Raw genomic sequence first — 17158 nt, forward strand, 5'->3', positions numbered from 1 at the left:
GGTCCCCACAAGGATAGTAAAACCAAACACACACACACACTATGAATTGAATTGAAGCTTTCACTCATTTCAGCCTGGCCGCAGAGCTCATTTCAGTCATGGTCAACAACAACAACAAACAAGGAAACAAATAATTGGACACAAAACACTAAATACCACTCCTCAATCCTGTCCTATGGCAACCATCCGCATATGCCCACAAGACATGAGAGAATAAAAGAAAACAGAGCATCTTTGTGACAAACTTACAAAACATGCAACAGATATAGCCTAATAATTGAATGAACTATTAGGGGACAGAAATCAACAGGCACAGACTCAGGTGAGAATGAATTCCCTTAGCCTAAGTAGATCGATCCATGCATGCTTCCAAAATCAAAGGGCCCAATCCAATTCCAAGAGCTAATCAATTAATAGCAGGAGTGGAAAAAGTACACAATTGCCATACTTGAGTGAAAGTAAAGATACCTTAATAGAAAATGACTCAAGTAAAAGTGAAAGTCCCCCAGTGAAATACTACTTGAGTAAAAGTCTAAAAGTATTTTGTTTTAAATATACTAAAGTATCAAAAGTGAAAGTATAAATTATTTCAAATTACTTATATTAAGCAAACCAGATGGCAACATTTTCTTGTATTTTTAATGTATGGATAGCCAAGGGCACACCAACACTCAGACAAAAGTTACAGATGAAGCATGTGTGTTTAGTCTGCCAGATCAGAGGCAATAAGGATGACCAAGGATGTTTTCTTAATTAGTGCGTGAAAACAGACAATTTGACTGTCCTGCTAAGCATTCAAAATGTAACGAGTACTTTTGGGTGTCAGGGAAAATGTATGGAGTAAAAAGTGTATTATTTTCTTTAGAAATGTAGTGAAGTAAAGGTAGTCAAAAATATAAATAGTAAAGTAAAGTACAGTACAGATACCCCCCAAAGGTACTCAAAAGGTAGTACTTAAAAGTATGTTTACTAAGTAGTTTGCACCACTGATTAATAGGCCTAGTTATCAGAGAATGTCGGCTAAGATGTATCTGTGTACTAAGCCTACTGCAGGAGGCGCTACAAAACTACTCATTGAATGAAGGGCCATATTGGTGCTGCTGGTATGCGGCCACCAATCGCATTCAGTTTATTTCCCCCCTCTCTCTCGGTGTCAGCAGCAGCATAGGCGGAGGCGTCAGAATGTGGGCAGCCACAGTTTGCACCTCTACCGGTTCATCCACGGACACAATCCGTTCTCACTCCCCATGAGCTCCCTGCTCGTCATAGAAGTGAGCTTTCGGGAATCTGGTCTGTAATTTTGTATCATTTGAACTTTGAATACGGTGTTCAAGTGAGAACATTCTGTACGGAATAATGTGAGCAAGAGAAAAGCAAGACGTAGACGAACTGTTTTTTTTACGGGTGGGTGGAAAGACGGGCATCCGGCCTCCGAGGAAGCGCCCATCGAGGTGTGGAAGTCAGGTAGAAACAACGTACATCGTTTTTGGTAAGTAGCCAAATGTTGTGGCTTCATGTAGGTTTACAAGCACACTATCCATCAGAATGGCTACTGAAATGACTAGAAACAATGTTACCAGCGCGCAATGTTGCGTCGCCACAAGGGTCTGGTTGAGTTGACCAACTATTTTGCTCGCTTGTCAAAATAGGACTAGCTACCGGACACCTACTAATATGAGTTGTATTAACACAATTATATGTGTGGTTTAAATACATTAGTGAGTGGTTACAATGGGCAATACCATTGCTGTTTATTTGCCTTCAACCTATAGGCTAATTTGCCCACCATTTGATTTTCAACACCACGTTGTCAACATCTTTCAGGCTATAACCCAGGAAAATCGGAAGCATGTAACGTCACATACAGTAGGTTACATTGAAAGTGCTGAGTATGCCAATGCCTTGTGCCGTGTCAGTTCGATGCATGTCATCACATTCTATACACAGATTCCTTTCAGGGTTACACTGGCTTCGTTTGTTTTTGCCCAATTTGATGTTTTGCTATAGCCTATCTGAACCGTTAAAATAACAATGTATTATAGGCTTTAACTGGTGTCGCACATTGTACGTTTGTGTCATGTGCATATATGAAACTGATTGGCTACTGTGTACAATGTTATCAATGAATGTAAGGTTGATAGGCCAATAAGTTATAATTCACAGCATATAGATGTCTGAACGAGGGTTACTGTAAGTGTGTAATAGTGATGATGAGGAATTGGTTCCTTGGACCACAGTAATACCTGGCACACTCTAATCTCAGTCTAGCAGCGTTTAGCTGTGACTGCCTCTCAGGGAAACAATATCATGGTATAATTGGTGGAAATGGATCAGTTCAGTCAGATTTCCCCTCTGAAAACCATGCCACAAAGATACCAGGCAAGCAGACTGGCATTGGATACATCCCCCATGAAGGTCAAACCTTGATAGTGTAGTTGGAAGAAGGCAACAATAGAGAAGAATTTGAGGTAACGCATTATGTCCATCTTTCCTATCCTATTGGCAGTTCCGAATTTTGACAGGTGTGTGGTTGTGATGACCCTCGTCCTCCTGTGCTCGTCTCATTGGAGCTGTGTCATTTCACCTCTGACCCCTGTGATGTTTTTCCAGTGGTGGTGTAGCCTACGTGTCTGTTTGGAACAGCCCTTTTACTGTGCGTCTGGAGCCAATATGGCCCTGGGCTGAAATACTACGCACCCTCCCCACCATCTATCCCCCCCCCAGCACTGCATGTGTCTGGAGTGTGTTTTTCATCAACCATAGGTGTGTGTGTGTGTGTGTGTGTGTGTCAAATCTTAGTAGTTGTCAGTTAGTTCTTGGCCAAAAGGTATGTGTGTACATGTACTCAAGTTAGACCTAGCAGTTCCCTGCAGCTAGAATGACCCAGATCAGGAGTATGTAGCCAAGTTGTTCTATCCGTGTGAAACCAATCCCTCATGACAGGCTAATTATACTGACCCAAACCCTCATGTTTCTGTCCCAACTCTCTCTAATCTCTCTCTAGTGCTACAGTGTAACCCTGCTGATAATAGCATGCCACGATAACCTTGATATTGATCAGTCTCAGTGCTGGGAGGTGAAGCGGATGGAAGGATAACGGAGACCGAATCAGATTATATACAGTTGTGATGGTGTATTGGTGCTCTGTGAATTTCCTCTGTCGTGACCCATGAAAGGGCTCACACTCATCCTCTCCGGTCCGATTGGATATGATCATGTCGATTATTCATGGTAGATGCACGGAATGCGGTGCGGTACAGTCTGTCTTTTGCCAGCCCCCTCTTTCTCTCGCTCTGTCTCTCTCGCTGTCTCTCTCGCTCTGTCTCTCCCCCTCTGTTTCTGTGTGTTTGTGTCAACTCCCCTCTCTCCTCCTTTGACACCAGACTCTAAGCCGGTGCCATCCTCTCTGTCCCTCTGTCTTTGGGAAGGTTCCCCTGTGAGTGTTCTTTTCATGGGACCCTCTGCTTACTATACCCACAGTGTCTGCCTGCCTGTCTGTCTGACAAATGTTCAATCCATATGTCTGTCTGCCTTCACATGCAAATCAGCAGATCAAGTCTGAGGGAGGAGAGACGAGAGGATGAAAAATAGAGGAGATGGTCCAGCAGTGGTGGAAAAAATACTAAATTGTCATAGTTGAGTTAAAGTAAAGATACCTTAATAGAAAATGACTCCAGTGAAAGTGAAACTCACCCAGTAAAATACTACTGGAGTAAAAGTCTAAAAGTATTTGGTTTTAAATATACTTAAGTATCAAAAGTAAATGTAGTTGCTAAAATATACTTGAGTTTCAAAAGTAAAAGTACGAATAACAAAACATTCCTTATATTAAGCAAACCAGATGGCACCATTTTTTATTTGTTTTATTTACAGATAGCCAAGTTCACACTCCAACACTCAGACATAATTTAAAAACAAAGCATTTGTGTTTAGTTATTCTGCCAGATCAGAGGCAGTCGGGATGACCTGGGATGTTCTCTTGATAAGTGAAGTGTGTGAACTGGACCATTTCCTGTCCTGCTAAGCATTCAAAATGTAACGAGTACTTTTGGGTGTCAGGGAAAATGTATGAACTAAAAAGTACAGAATTGTCTTTAGGAATGTAGTAAAGTAAAAGTTGTCAGAACCCCCCCCCCCCCCCCCAAAAAAAAACTACTTAAGTAGTACTTTTAAAGTATTTTTTACTTAAGTACTTTACACCACTGAGGTCCAGACTGTTCTCCCTATATGAACGTGTTAACTCTGGTGGGTGGAGGGGTGGTGTTGACAGAGTAATGCCCACAATGACAGTACACACATTCTCAGTGCAGATGTGCTGAAGTACGCAGTATGCTCATAAAGTTCCTGTCTGCTATGGGAGGGGGGATATCTCACTCTGACAGGCTTACAGAGGATCATCCTAGGTTAGAACACACTGTTGCCATTGACAACAGAACCAGGCGCTATCTCTTTCTCGATTTCTGTCCATCCCAACTTACAAGATTTCTCTCTCTCTCTTTCACTATCACATCAGGCATTAATCTTGTGTTCCGTTACTGTGTCTTGAGAGAGAGCTCATTGATTCGGGACAAGAGATACAGCACACACCGTGCCCACAGCCTGATCTGTACCTATCACTGAAGATATCGTCAACACCGTACTGAGGGATGAACAACTGCGTGCGGGGCGAGAGAGCAAGATATACATTTTCCATGACTTTATTCCTCTTTAGTCCTTGTGTGAATGTTCATGTGTGTGTCTGTGAGGCGTGCACACCCCTATTCCTGCTCGTATGACTATGTGTGGAGGAAGAGATGGATTGGGAAGGCAGGCTAACTCACACAGCCCCCCCCCCAGTCTGGTCAGCCAGGGGTTAAACTGTTTGCCAGGACGTGTGGAATGTGACATCAGATTATCATTAGGGGCAATCAGATGCTTTCTCTCAGTTCCTGATTCCTGAGAGGAGGACAGAGAAGAGCGGGAGGAGGAGGAGTGGATGCTGACGAAGCCCCAGTTTATCTATCATCTGATGCCATGTGTCTTCGGGACAAGGTCCGTTGTCATTGGGTGTATTTTGGGTCGCTTAGCAATTATTATTATTTTCCGGGGCAGTCTAATTGGAGGCTTGATAATGAGTGTAATTATTGCAGCCTGCGTGTGCCTCACACCCACACAGACACATTTAAAGAGTCATAGAGCAGAGGTACAGGAATGTACAGACGGCTATAGAACTAGCCAGAGAACAGCATTCTGTAAGATGGAATACACCGAGGTGTTACTTCTAACACTTTATCATTGCTATTTTCCCAATTTCATAGTCATGTACATTGTCTATACTGCACGTGACTAAGTATTGACAACACAGCGTTAAAGTGTAGTGGGGCTCATTTGATGGGTGACCACGCCTGAAAGCGAATGACTTATTGGCTTTCTCCACTTACGTAGCAGCTGCCTGTGTCCGACCCCTGCTGTGTGTGTGTGACAACAGTTGCCCAGCTCTTTTTCCCAGGCCTGCTTCAGAACATGGATGACTGAATCAGCACAACTAGCGAGGGGAGGCGGAGGGACGGACACATGTGCACACGTGCTGATTATGGAAGCTATGTCAGCCACGTAAGGAATGTGGAAGAGGAGTGGGCTTGGGTGTGTGTTTGTATGGTGGGGGATCATCTCGTTCTGTCTCTGTGTTTAAAGTGAAACTGAGGAAGTTGTGGTGTGTGGACACTTCAACTGTAGAAGACTTTCAGTATCGTTGATTAGTGGTATGATCTGATGACCAGTCATGGTATATTAGAAATGCTGTCAGGTGTCGTCGCTGTCTCGTTGTCTGGTGTACTGCTCTCCAAACGATTAGACTGTACTTTCAAGGTGTGCTGGACACGCGCACACATCCTTGGCCTGCTATGGCGACAGAGCCGCAGCTTCCTTCCTGCTGTTCAATGGAGAGCGTTGAGATCATATATACAGTAATAAGCCATTTTATATCAGCCTGCAGTGTGTGTGTGTGTGTGTGTGTGTGGGCAACAGTACAATACTAGTCTATTGTTATCTGGCTGTGATGTCATCTTATGTGAATGGCTCTGGACTAGAGTCAACGTGGGCCTGTGTTCTGGTGGGAATGGGACGACGACTTCTACTGAGGGATACACTTTCTGTCCCCTGAAAAGAGTTTGATGGAGGGAAGCCGGGGGTGTTCTGTAGACTATCCTAATGCCCTCCTGTCGTTGCCTGAAGAGGGGCATTGTGGGAACTGGAGCTGCCCTTTTGGAAGGAGCCCAGGGTCTGATTAACACTGCCCCGGTACCATGCACAGACCAGCACTGTGTGTGTGCACTCACACATTCTGTCTTTGTCCTCTCTTTTTTTCTTTCCCTCCCGTCATCCCTCCCTCCCCCTGGGGAGACTGTCCCATCATGCGTTGCCCTGTGGGGGTTGGGACATTGGCTTGTAATCTGGAGATTAGAGGGTGGCATTGTCCGAGCAGCAGACAGACGGATTATTCACACACACACACACACACACACACACACGAACAGTAGCACTCATACACGAAGCACACCACACATACTGTACAGACACATATATATACACACTTCACATACTGTACTCATACACACTCATAGGGAAATTCCCTGAAGTAGACACGCGCACAACAGCACAGAGTGACTGTGTCTAATACAGAGTGACTGTGTCTAATACAGAGTGACTGTGTCTAATACAGAGTGACTGTGTCTAATACAGAGTGACTGTGTCTAATACAGAGTGACTGTGTCTAAAACAGAGTGACGGTGTCTAAAACAGAGTGACGGTGTCTAAAACAGAGTGACGGTGTCTAAAACAGAGTGACGGTGTCTAAAACAGAGTGACGGTGTCTAAATGTGTCTAAAACAGAGTGACTGTGTCTAAAACAGAGTGACTGTGTCTAAATGTGTCTAAAACAGAGTGACTGTGTCTAAATGTGTCTAAAACAGAGTGACTGTGTCTAAATGTGTCTAAAACAGAGTGTCTAAAACAGAGTGTCTAAAACAGAGTGTCTAAAACAGAGTGACGGTGTCTAAAACAGTGACGGTGTCTAAAACAGTGACGGTGTCTAAAACAGAGTGTCTAAAACAGAGTGACGGTGTCTAAAACAGAGTGACTGTGTCTAAAACAGAGTGACGGTGTCTAAAACAGAGTGACGGTGTCTAAAACAGAGTGACGGTGTCTAAAACAGAGTGACGGTGTCTAAAACAGAGTGACGGTGTCTAAAACAGAGTGACGGTGTCTAACACAGAGTGACGGTGTCTAACACAGAGTGACGGTGTCTAACACAGAGTGACGGTGTCTAACACAGAGTGACGGTGTCTAACACAGAGTGACGGTGTCCCGTTAGTCTGTCCTGTCTGCCATGTTGAAATAGTCAAGGAGCTGTGATCTCCACACAGCGAACTCTATACTCCGGCACACAGAGTAACATGACTTCAGCTAGCATAACAGAACAAACCCTACCTTGTGGTGCAACTTCGCATAGTGGGTCCTAATGGGACCTAGCACACTGTTCTGACAGGCACATTGTTCACATTCCCTCACAGACCCTCATATCCCAACCCGCACAGTGACAGTGACAGCGCAGTGACAGCAGAGTACAGTGTCTGACTCTGGTTCACTAGTTCAGCTGACACCGTGGAGCTTTAGGAAGTCATGGGAACCTTGTTAGCAAACTGCCACGAGGCTGAAGGAAATAAATCTAGCCCAAGGTAAAGTTACATCACAAAAAGAGTTTGTTCTGTTATGAGACAGTAGCTGGACTCATGTTACGTGCCTGTCAGACGCTGTATGTTGGTGCTGATAGTCTCAGGACTCTTTTGGAGGGTCTTGGGTGGCAGGCTGTGTGTGTGTTGAAGATGACACTTGTGAAGGCTTGGTCGTCTTGACTGCAAGTGGGGTTAAAGTGGTATTGGGAGGAGGTAATGACCTAAGGGGTAATATGGCTGAGAGGCAGGGGATACTCTTAAATAGCTTCCTATCCTAGTCTCATTTCCTAGCCATTCTTCCTTCACAGCCAAATCAGAGGAGATCGCGGAGAGGAAAGGAGACGAGCTGAAACTGTTGAGAAGCCTGAGCGGGAGGGTGGAATGTTTCTCTTCCTGACTTCCTAACCCTCACTCGGGTGAAGAGGAGGAATGTCACACCAGGAGCGACCCGGACAAAGACAGGAAGCACCGCTGGCTGGTCCAGTGGGAACAGAACGGGGACTGTGGGACGCAACAACCACCTGTGCCTGGCCTGGGTGTCTCCGGGACGATCCCTAGGGGCACCTGGTGGGCACACCTGTTCTCTAGGGCTTTATGGTTTAGAGGTGGGGCCTGGGGCGGGTCGTGGGAAAGGGGAGGTTCAACAGGAAAGGAGAGATCAGGGAAAGGATAACAGTCGGCAGAAAAGACGGTGAAGTGATAAACCATTGAAGCGTGCAAGGATGAAATAATTGATCTGCTCTTTGTTGTTGGAATACACTTCCGGGTAACTTAGGCACTTCACTGCTTTAATGTTCACATCCATCTTGTGTGTGTGTCCCCAGTACACGTGTCCCTCCTATCTCTGTCCTGTGGGAATGGGAACTATTCCAGCTGTTCCTTGCGAAGAGGAAGCCTGTGTTTTGGGACACACTCGCACGTTCCCTGTTGTGCTCCTCTGGCTGGCTGTCCTGAGTCGTCCGGAAGCAGCTCGTTAGACCTCGTTAGTGGCTTTAAAGGAGAAGAAGAAGAAGAAGAAGTAAATAGCAAGATGTGTAACTGTAAGGCTGAGAGGGCTGGTGGGAGGAAGGTGCTACAGGAAGAGAGGATGGATGGGCTGACAGTTATTGACTTGACTGTCAGACTACTACAGGGGGTTCAATAACTGCTCCTCAATAACCGCACCGGTGTGGCCTTCTGCTCCTCGCACACACCGAAGGAGACGATGAAGCACAGAGTCTTTTATCTTCTCAAAGGGTCGTCATGTGAGACTGAGACATTGCTAAAGCTGGTTAAAGGGTAGCGGTCCAGGCAACCCTGAAGGGTTGTGTTTAACTGGCTCCGAGCGAGTGTGTTTAGGGGTGAGGTCTGGGTCCTGTTGGAGTCTGTCCCGTTCATCTCTCCATTTGACACAGGGATAATGTATAGCCTCGTCCGTGCTCATCCTCTTATCTCCCTCACACGCACACGTAGTGCTTTTTCTCCCTTTCCAACCCCCCTTGCTGCACACTGATGGCACTCTAGTGTCTGTGCGCCAATTCAAACCCTGTGTGTGTGTGTGTGTGTGTGTGTGTGTGTGTGTCATGCCACTCACTATGGGGCTATGATAACTAATTGTCCTGCTTTATTCTGTGGGTTGTTTGTATTTTTATCAGAGAGACTCTAGCTCGGATTGGTGATAGCTACTTTATTGAGGAAAAATCTATGACTGAGATATGAGGTTGTCTCACCTAGCGACAGTAGCTAAAGATGAATGCACCAGCCGTAAGTCGCCCTGGATAAGAGCGTCTGCTAAATAACTCAAATGTCAAATGTAAAGAGGGAGGGAGCACGTGCCTGTGTGGTGTTTATGCTCGTCTGTGTATAATGGCAGGCCTGTCCTCTGTAGAACACACTGTGTATTCAGCTGTGAGAGTCTGCAGTACCCAGTCCTAAAAATAACCCCCCTTTTACTGCCCCTCTCCTTCTCCTCCCTCCCCCTTTCACCCATCCTCTCTCTCCTACGCTATTCCTATCTCCCCATTCTTATCTCCTCTCTCTCTCTGCCCTCCTTCCCTACAGGATCCGATCGCTCCTCTCTCTCTCTGCCCTCCTTCCCTACAGGATCCGCTCGCTCCTCTCTCTCTCTGCCCTCCTTCCCTACAGGATCCGCTCGCTCCTCTCTCTCTCTGCCCTCCTTCCCTACAGGATCCGATCGCTCCTCTCTCTCTCTGCCCTCCTTCCCTACAGGATCCGATCGCTCCTCTCTCTCTCTGCCCTCCTTCCCTACAGGATCCGATCGCTCCTCTCTCTCTCTGCCCTCCTTCCCTACAGGATCCGATCGCTCCTCTCTCTCTCTGCCCTCCTTCCCTACAGGATCTGATCGCTCCTCTCTCTCTCTGCCCTCCTTCCCTACAGGATCCGATCGCTCCTCTCTCTCTCTGCCCTCCTTCCCTACAGGATCCGATCGCTCCTCTCTCTCTGTCTCATTGTCTTGGCTTCCACTCTCAAACTGAAGGAGATTTTCCAGCATTTGGGACATAGGTATTTCTGTCTCTGTTTGCTCAAGTGCCTCTAATGTACACTCACTCTCTCTCACACACACACACACACACACACACACACACACGTCCATTACCTGTTAGCGCTGTTATTTCAGCTCATCGCTCCAGGGTCAGTCACGCTGAAACTCCTTTTAGCTCCTTACACTGAGAGGTGTGTGAGCTGGCGTGACTGGCTCAGTTCCAGTCAACCAGTGTGATGGATGTCGAGCAGCAGCGTTTTGTGCGAACACATCCCATTACATCACTGTGAACGGTTGCCCCCCTGGCACCACTGGTTTATGGTTATTGGCTGCAGCAGCCATTACCTCTCAGCCGGGTTGGCTCGTGTTGGTTTTGGGAGTTCAGAGGTCACAGGTTGTCATGGTGATATGCTCGACCTCTCATCCCTGAGTCTGGCTGCGGGTCAAAAGATCGGAGGGGAGGCAGCGTTATGTCTCTAATAGCTGTGTTCCGTTATTTATGGTACGACCTCATCTGTGTGTTTGGGGGAGGTTGTTTGGGTAGGATAGCTGAGATAAGGCTGAGTTTTGTTAAGAGGCGGGGGTGTGTGTGTGTGTGTGTGTGTGTGTGTAGGATAAGGCAAGGTAAGGTTTGGGTTAGGGGTGTGGAGGGGCATTGATGGGAGGGGATTTGATTAATGCTTCGGGCCTAACCGGGTTAGCGTTGATTGTATTACATTTGGAACTGAGCTGCCTCCAGAGCGGTGTACTAAAGAGCATAATCAATGAGTTAGCCTGCGAAGTTGGCTCAACACAAGTGACAGCGTAAGCACCTGGAGCAACGAGTAGGATTCTGTGCTTTCACATGCAAAAGTGATTGCTTTTGATAAAAACGCTTTATCTGCTTTGTCAATGAAAACTACTTTGAAAATTTCGGACATATATTTTCTGGAAAATATATGTATGTTTCTAAACAACGTATCATGCCGCCTTGTTGACATGACTGAGTGGTGCAGATTACTGATTGATTTGAGAAAGGCCCTCCTCCCTCACTTCCCCCGTTCACATCACGGGCCATAGCCCGGTGCACCACAGTTCAACTTACTGGAACTCCCTCAGGGTCCAGGAAGGGGGTGTAATACTGTGTTTGGGAGTGCTCAGGCAGTATATTGTAGTCCGCATGCCTTTAATCCCATTCATTTGACGACAGTGGTGGTTTTGGTTAGTAAGGCAAGATGAGGAACCCCTCTGGCACTGGTGTTTGTGTCCGTGCGTACTGTGTTCACTGCTGTACCCCCTCTTCTCTTACACAGGTGTGTTTGTGTGGTGGCCTACAGGGGTCTGTCACTGTCTGTGATGTTAGCTAGCCCAGGGCTAGGCCTGTAGCTGTAGCCCGTTTACTCACCTCCATGTACACAGCAGACACACAACGGGTAGGGCTGGGCGATATGGCCGAAAAATCTTATCTCCATTTTTATTTAATTTTTTCCCTCTGAATAAGCTTTGCTTTGCACAATTTTAAAGGTCAATACACCACATTTCAAACAGTCAGCAATAATCTAATGAATTCAAGGCTTGTGAAATTATACAGTGTCAAGAAAAGTATGTGGGCCCTTTTGAATTGCCTGGATGTCTGCATAAATTGGTCATCAAATTTGATTTGATTTTCCATCTAAGTCACAACAATAGACAAACGCAGTCTGCTTAAACTAATAACACATAAATTATTGTATTTTTCTTGTCTATATTGAATACATAATTTAAACATGCACAGTGTAGGTTGGAAAACGTATGTGAACCCCTGGGCTAACGACTTCTTCAAAAGCTAATTGGAGTCAGCTAACCTGGTCCAATCAATGAGACGAGATTGGAGATGTTGGTTAGAGCTGCCTTGCCTTGAACAAAAGAGGTCTCAGAAGACCTAAGATTAAGAATTGTTGACTTGCATAAAGCTGGAAAGGGTTAAAGTATCTCTAAAAGCCTTGATGTTCATCAGTCCACGGTAAGACAAATGGTCTATAAATGGAGAAAGTTCAGCACTGTTGCTACTCTCCCTAGGAATGGCCTTCCTGCAAAGATGACTGCAAGAGCACAGTGCAGAATACTCAACGAGGAAGAATCCTAGAGTGTCAGCTAAAGACTTACAGAAATCTCTGTAACATGCTAACATCTCTGTTGACGAGTTTACGATACCTAAAACACTAAACAAGAATGGTGTTCATGGGAGGACACCACGGAAGAAGCCACTGCTGTCCAAAAACCCCCACATTGCTGCACGTCTGAAGTTTGCAAAAGTGCACCTGGATGTTCCACAGTGCTACTGGCAAAATATTCTGTGGACAGATGAAAGTAAAGTTGTGTTGTTTGGAAGGAAGGAACACACAACACTAAAGGGCTGGGTGATATGGCCAAAATCTCATCCCGATATAGGTCATTTCATATCCCGATAATGATACATATCACAATATAGCACATTTTCTGTCAAACCCACCGTCGCTGGACCAGACAGGACTGGCAAAAAGTGCTCTTCACTGACGAGTCGTGGTTTTGTCTCACCAGGGGTGATGGTCAGATTTGCGTTTATCGTTGAGGAATGAGCGTTACACCAAGGCCTGTACTCTGGAGCAGGATCGATTTGGAGGTGGAGGGTCTATCATGGTCTGGGGCAGTGTGTCACAGCGTCATTGGACTGTGCCTGCAATGACAACAAGCTATCTCAACACTATGCATTACAGGGAAGACATCCTCCTCCCTTATGTGGTACCCTTCCTGCAGGCTCATCCTGACATGACCCTCCAGCATGACAATGCCACCAGCCATACTGCTTGATCTGTGTGTGATTTCCTGCAAGACAGGAATGTCAGTGTTCTGCCATGGCCAGCGAAGAGCCCGGATCTCAATCCCATTGAGTACGTCTGGGACCTGTGGGATCCATTGAGCATAAATTTCCCATAACATGTTCATTGATACTCTCGTTTTAGTAGGGTCTGCTCTGTTCTACATTTTGGTAGTTGAGACATAAAAAGGGTATCATTAGAAAGGTAATCTTATTACAGTCAAATAATGTTTAAGAGATTCGGTGTCAATATGACCGATTCTGTTGGACCAAACCTCAAATGCAAATACTGAGTTTAAACTGCTTGTTGTGAGAGAGGAAGAAGTTCTTTGGGGGAGGGGCTTGGTGTCTGTGCCAGTGGGAAGGTGCACAGTGCACACAGCACAGAAGGGAGCAAAGGAGCCTAGACCAAAAAGATTCAGAACACTCATAAAAACAACAACAAATAGCATTCTTGCAATACCGGCATTTGGAACATCACGCTAAAACCAAAATGTGAATTCATTTGATATATCCCCCAGCCCTATGGACAGGTACTAGGCCTTTGCCTCAGAATAGCTTATCACAGTGTTAACCATATTAGCCTCGGGTCAATGTGGAGGAAGGGTCGTTGACATGTATTTGACATTTGAATCTATTAATCAAAGTTGGCATATTTATTACATTTTGTCCTTACCCAGTCCTCCTTTTGACTTCAAAGTGTTTCGTTTGTAGGTTCTACAAAGCAAAAGTTGGTGTCATATGAAGCTTTATCGCTTGCTCTGAAGTATGAGTAGCACTTCTATTTAATCTGTAAATATTGAAAATTATAAACCTAATTATTAAACTATATTTTAGATTTGGCTTTTTATTTATATATATATATATATACTCTACTGCCATATCAAAGTTTCACTGTGGGATCTCTACTAGTTTTTAAAGTTATAGCCCATTTTATAGAGAGTTTGGTTACATTGCCTACTGTGCCAATCATTGCACTCCTTTTACTTATATCATTACACATCCTGTACATTACCAGCAGAGGTTGACCATTTTGAATCCATTTTCACATTCACTCTGTTGGTAATGCTTACAAATTGGATCATAACAAAAGTAGCAGAGATCCCGCTCTGGAACATTTGATATGCCCGTAAAGTATATTACGTTCAACAATAAATTTGTATTTTTCTATTGTCATGTTTGTTTATTTTTAAGCTAAATGAATGTAAAAATGTGTTATTGAAATCCATCTACTATTCATATCACAGAGCATGCGGTAAAGCTTCATATGACACCAATTGTTGCTTTGTAGCGCCTACAGATGAAACATTATGGAGTCTTAAAGGAGACTTTAATTAACTTCATTATTTCTCAGTTATGCTTTTAGATACATATGTCAACCTCCTCCAAAGGACCCTTCTATGAATTACATTTCGTGAACACTTCAAAATCATGTATTTTTAAATGTTTTTTTAAATCATTTTGTCCTGGTTTGGTATTGAATTCCAGTACAGCCCTGTCTCTGTTCTCTTTCTCTGTTCTCGTCTGTTCCTTCCTCAGCTAACAGTACATGCCTGGAGTTACCCCCGGTGATGTCATGCCTCTTACACAAACACAAAGACACCATTCTGTTCTTCTCACTCGAAATATGCTCACTTTCTCTTTTCCTCGCTCTCTTTATCCCTCGCTCGCTCTCGGCTTTCACACTCTCTCACACGCACGTGCACACATCAACGCGCACACATTCACGTCTCTTCTCTTCTCGTTCCGTTTTTATCTTTTCTATTTTCAATTGAATATTAATTTGATCATATCATAATTTCCTAGTTACTTGACAAATAGTGAGAGTGAGACTAGAAGGAAAGGAGCAGCCAGCCAGAGAGGGTTCTGGGATAGTCTAGACCTACTAATCTTTTGGTAGCAGAATATAGAGTCTGGGGCCTTGGTCACCATGGTGACGAGAGAGGAGTTTGGGGATATAGAGAGACAAAAGGGAGAGAGACAAAAGTTGCTGTTCTTATTCAACTTCAAGGCAGATGTAAATAAATGGGGGTAGAACTACTGTATCTATAGGGACATGACTTCAAGGGAGCTGTCTTAGTTGTCACATTTTAATTTATTTTGATGTGTGTGTGTATTCGACTTAATTATGCCTTATTGTCTGCCGTCTCTCACTCGCCTGCCCTTTGTCTCCTCTTCGCTGGGCTCTGGCCTACCCACGATGCACTGGGGGACTCCCAGAAGCACAGGCTAAGAGGTTTGAGGGGAGATCTGAGGGGGTGCCTGGTTTGGGTTCGAAATTCTGGGTCAGGACTTCACAGAATAATTATTAGACTGTGTGTGTGCCTGCTTGCACATGTATGTTTTTTTTTAAGGGATGCTGATAAGCGAGGGGGTGAGGGGGAGCGACGAGGAAGATGGGTGGGTGGGGGGGATACTGGGACAGAGCCCATCAGCCAGTGTGTTGGATTGTGTTTGATGGGGAATTCTCTGTGCTTTCCATTTCACATCATTCAGATATGCCAGATGCTTTATCCCCCTCCCTATCCCCAGCCCCCCAGCCCTGTCACATGAGCTCTCTTTGTTTTGGTGTGGCCCAGCGATAATACCCGTCTCTGTTACACCCCTCTGTATCTGAGACAAAGAGTGCTAATCTCGTACTTATGGCTGCACCATGAATCACACTTTAATCAAAATTGCAATATTGACATGTGCAATATCCATATCTCAAGGCTGATTTTTATTTATTTTTTACATTATGAATGGAACATTCAAATGTAGTAAGGGTCCCCTGAAACTCTGACCAACACTTTGGTTCCTACTAGTGATGCACCAAAATGACATTTTTGGCCAATTCCGATATTTTCTTTGCCAATAAATACCGATAACCGATTTATTTAACATTTTAGCGGCCTTATAAGTGTTCTAGTACAGTTAAATAGTTAACACACACACTACATCTCAGTGCAAGAGGCATCACTAAAGTCCCTGGTTCGATTCCAGGCTATATCACATCCGGCCGTTATTGGGAGTCCCATAGGGCGGCGCACATTTGGCCCAGCGTCGTCCGGGTTCAGCCGGGGTAGGCCGTCATTGTAAATAAGATTCTGTTCTTAACTGACTTGCCTAGTTAAATAAAGGTTACACACCACACACACACCACACTGACCATTAAGTTATTTTTTGGGCATTTACATATATCCCCATTACCAGTAGAACATAATCAAAACCTATTTCTCTCACTTACTTGCTGTGCTGTTGCGTTCATTCTTTCAGTCATTTCATTCTCAACCAGGATTTCTCATACTATGGAACACCCATTTGGGTCTTTGTGTGTCAAGTAACACTATTTCACGTGTCAAATAAGCTTGTTGACCAATCAGGACCTGAATATGACTGCGCGTCACATAATCATTTAAGGCGTTCATTCATTTTCTCCGTAGTTATTACACATTGATTACACTATCACTCGTATTTCATATGTCACAACGACTCATGCTGCTATGATGCTGGTAAAGTTGTCTCGCGTACCTACAGTGCTGGTCGAACAAAACAAAAAAAGCTAGCTATCTCATGGATGCAAACAATGTTCTTCCCCAAAAACATAGCAAAACAACATATGTTTCAGTAGCTATAGTTAGCTAGCTAGGTGTCATCTAAAATAACCCAGTAAGGGTTAAGGCAGTTCTTATTTGATTAATGGTGGTCGGACCCATCTATGTGAAGCTAGCCACAATAAGGATTAGCCACAATAGTGGACTTTGCAGTTAGCCTTAAATAAAAGTATTGACAGTGATGCAAATGATTACAAATAGTAGAATATTAGAATTATGCCATAATTGAATAGATCATGCTAAATGAGGTTGGAAGGTTGTTAAATATATCAACAAAATACAATTTGTTAATTTGACAAATCTGTTGAAATCACACTGTATTATACTTTAGAATTGCATTGGGGGCATACTTATTTCACTGTACAGCCTTACCTATGGATTGTGGATCAATGACATGGGGTATCAGTCTACTCAGTGACACCCAGAGAACATTAGCGTTGTAGCTCTTATTGCGGGACTCTGAAACAACTGTGAATTGAGCCACATTTATTGTCAACCTATGTGTATTGATCACTATTCCTGAGGAAAAACAATTCCGTGTGGCTGTTTTGGAGTC

At 44.5% G+C, this 17158-nt stretch overlaps 1 protein-coding gene across 1 annotated transcript in view; it reads left to right on the forward strand.

Annotated features, from left to right (window-relative positions):
- Window positions 1-1142: 1142 nt before the first annotated feature.
- The window catches only part of LOC115133100 (cyclin-dependent kinase 17), a 37309-nt gene continuing 21293 nt past the window's right edge, over window positions 1143-17158 (forward strand). Inside the window, exon 1 of the mRNA XM_065021660.1 lies at window positions 1143-1489. The gene's annotated coding sequence lies outside the window, so the exon portion shown is untranslated. The remainder of the gene's footprint in view (window positions 1490-17158) is intronic.

The sequence above is a fragment of the Oncorhynchus nerka genome, linkage group LG8 (genome assembly GCF_034236695.1).
Source record: "Oncorhynchus nerka isolate Pitt River linkage group LG8, Oner_Uvic_2.0, whole genome shotgun sequence".
In the NCBI taxonomy this organism is placed as follows: domain Eukaryota; kingdom Metazoa; phylum Chordata; class Actinopteri; order Salmoniformes; family Salmonidae; genus Oncorhynchus; species Oncorhynchus nerka.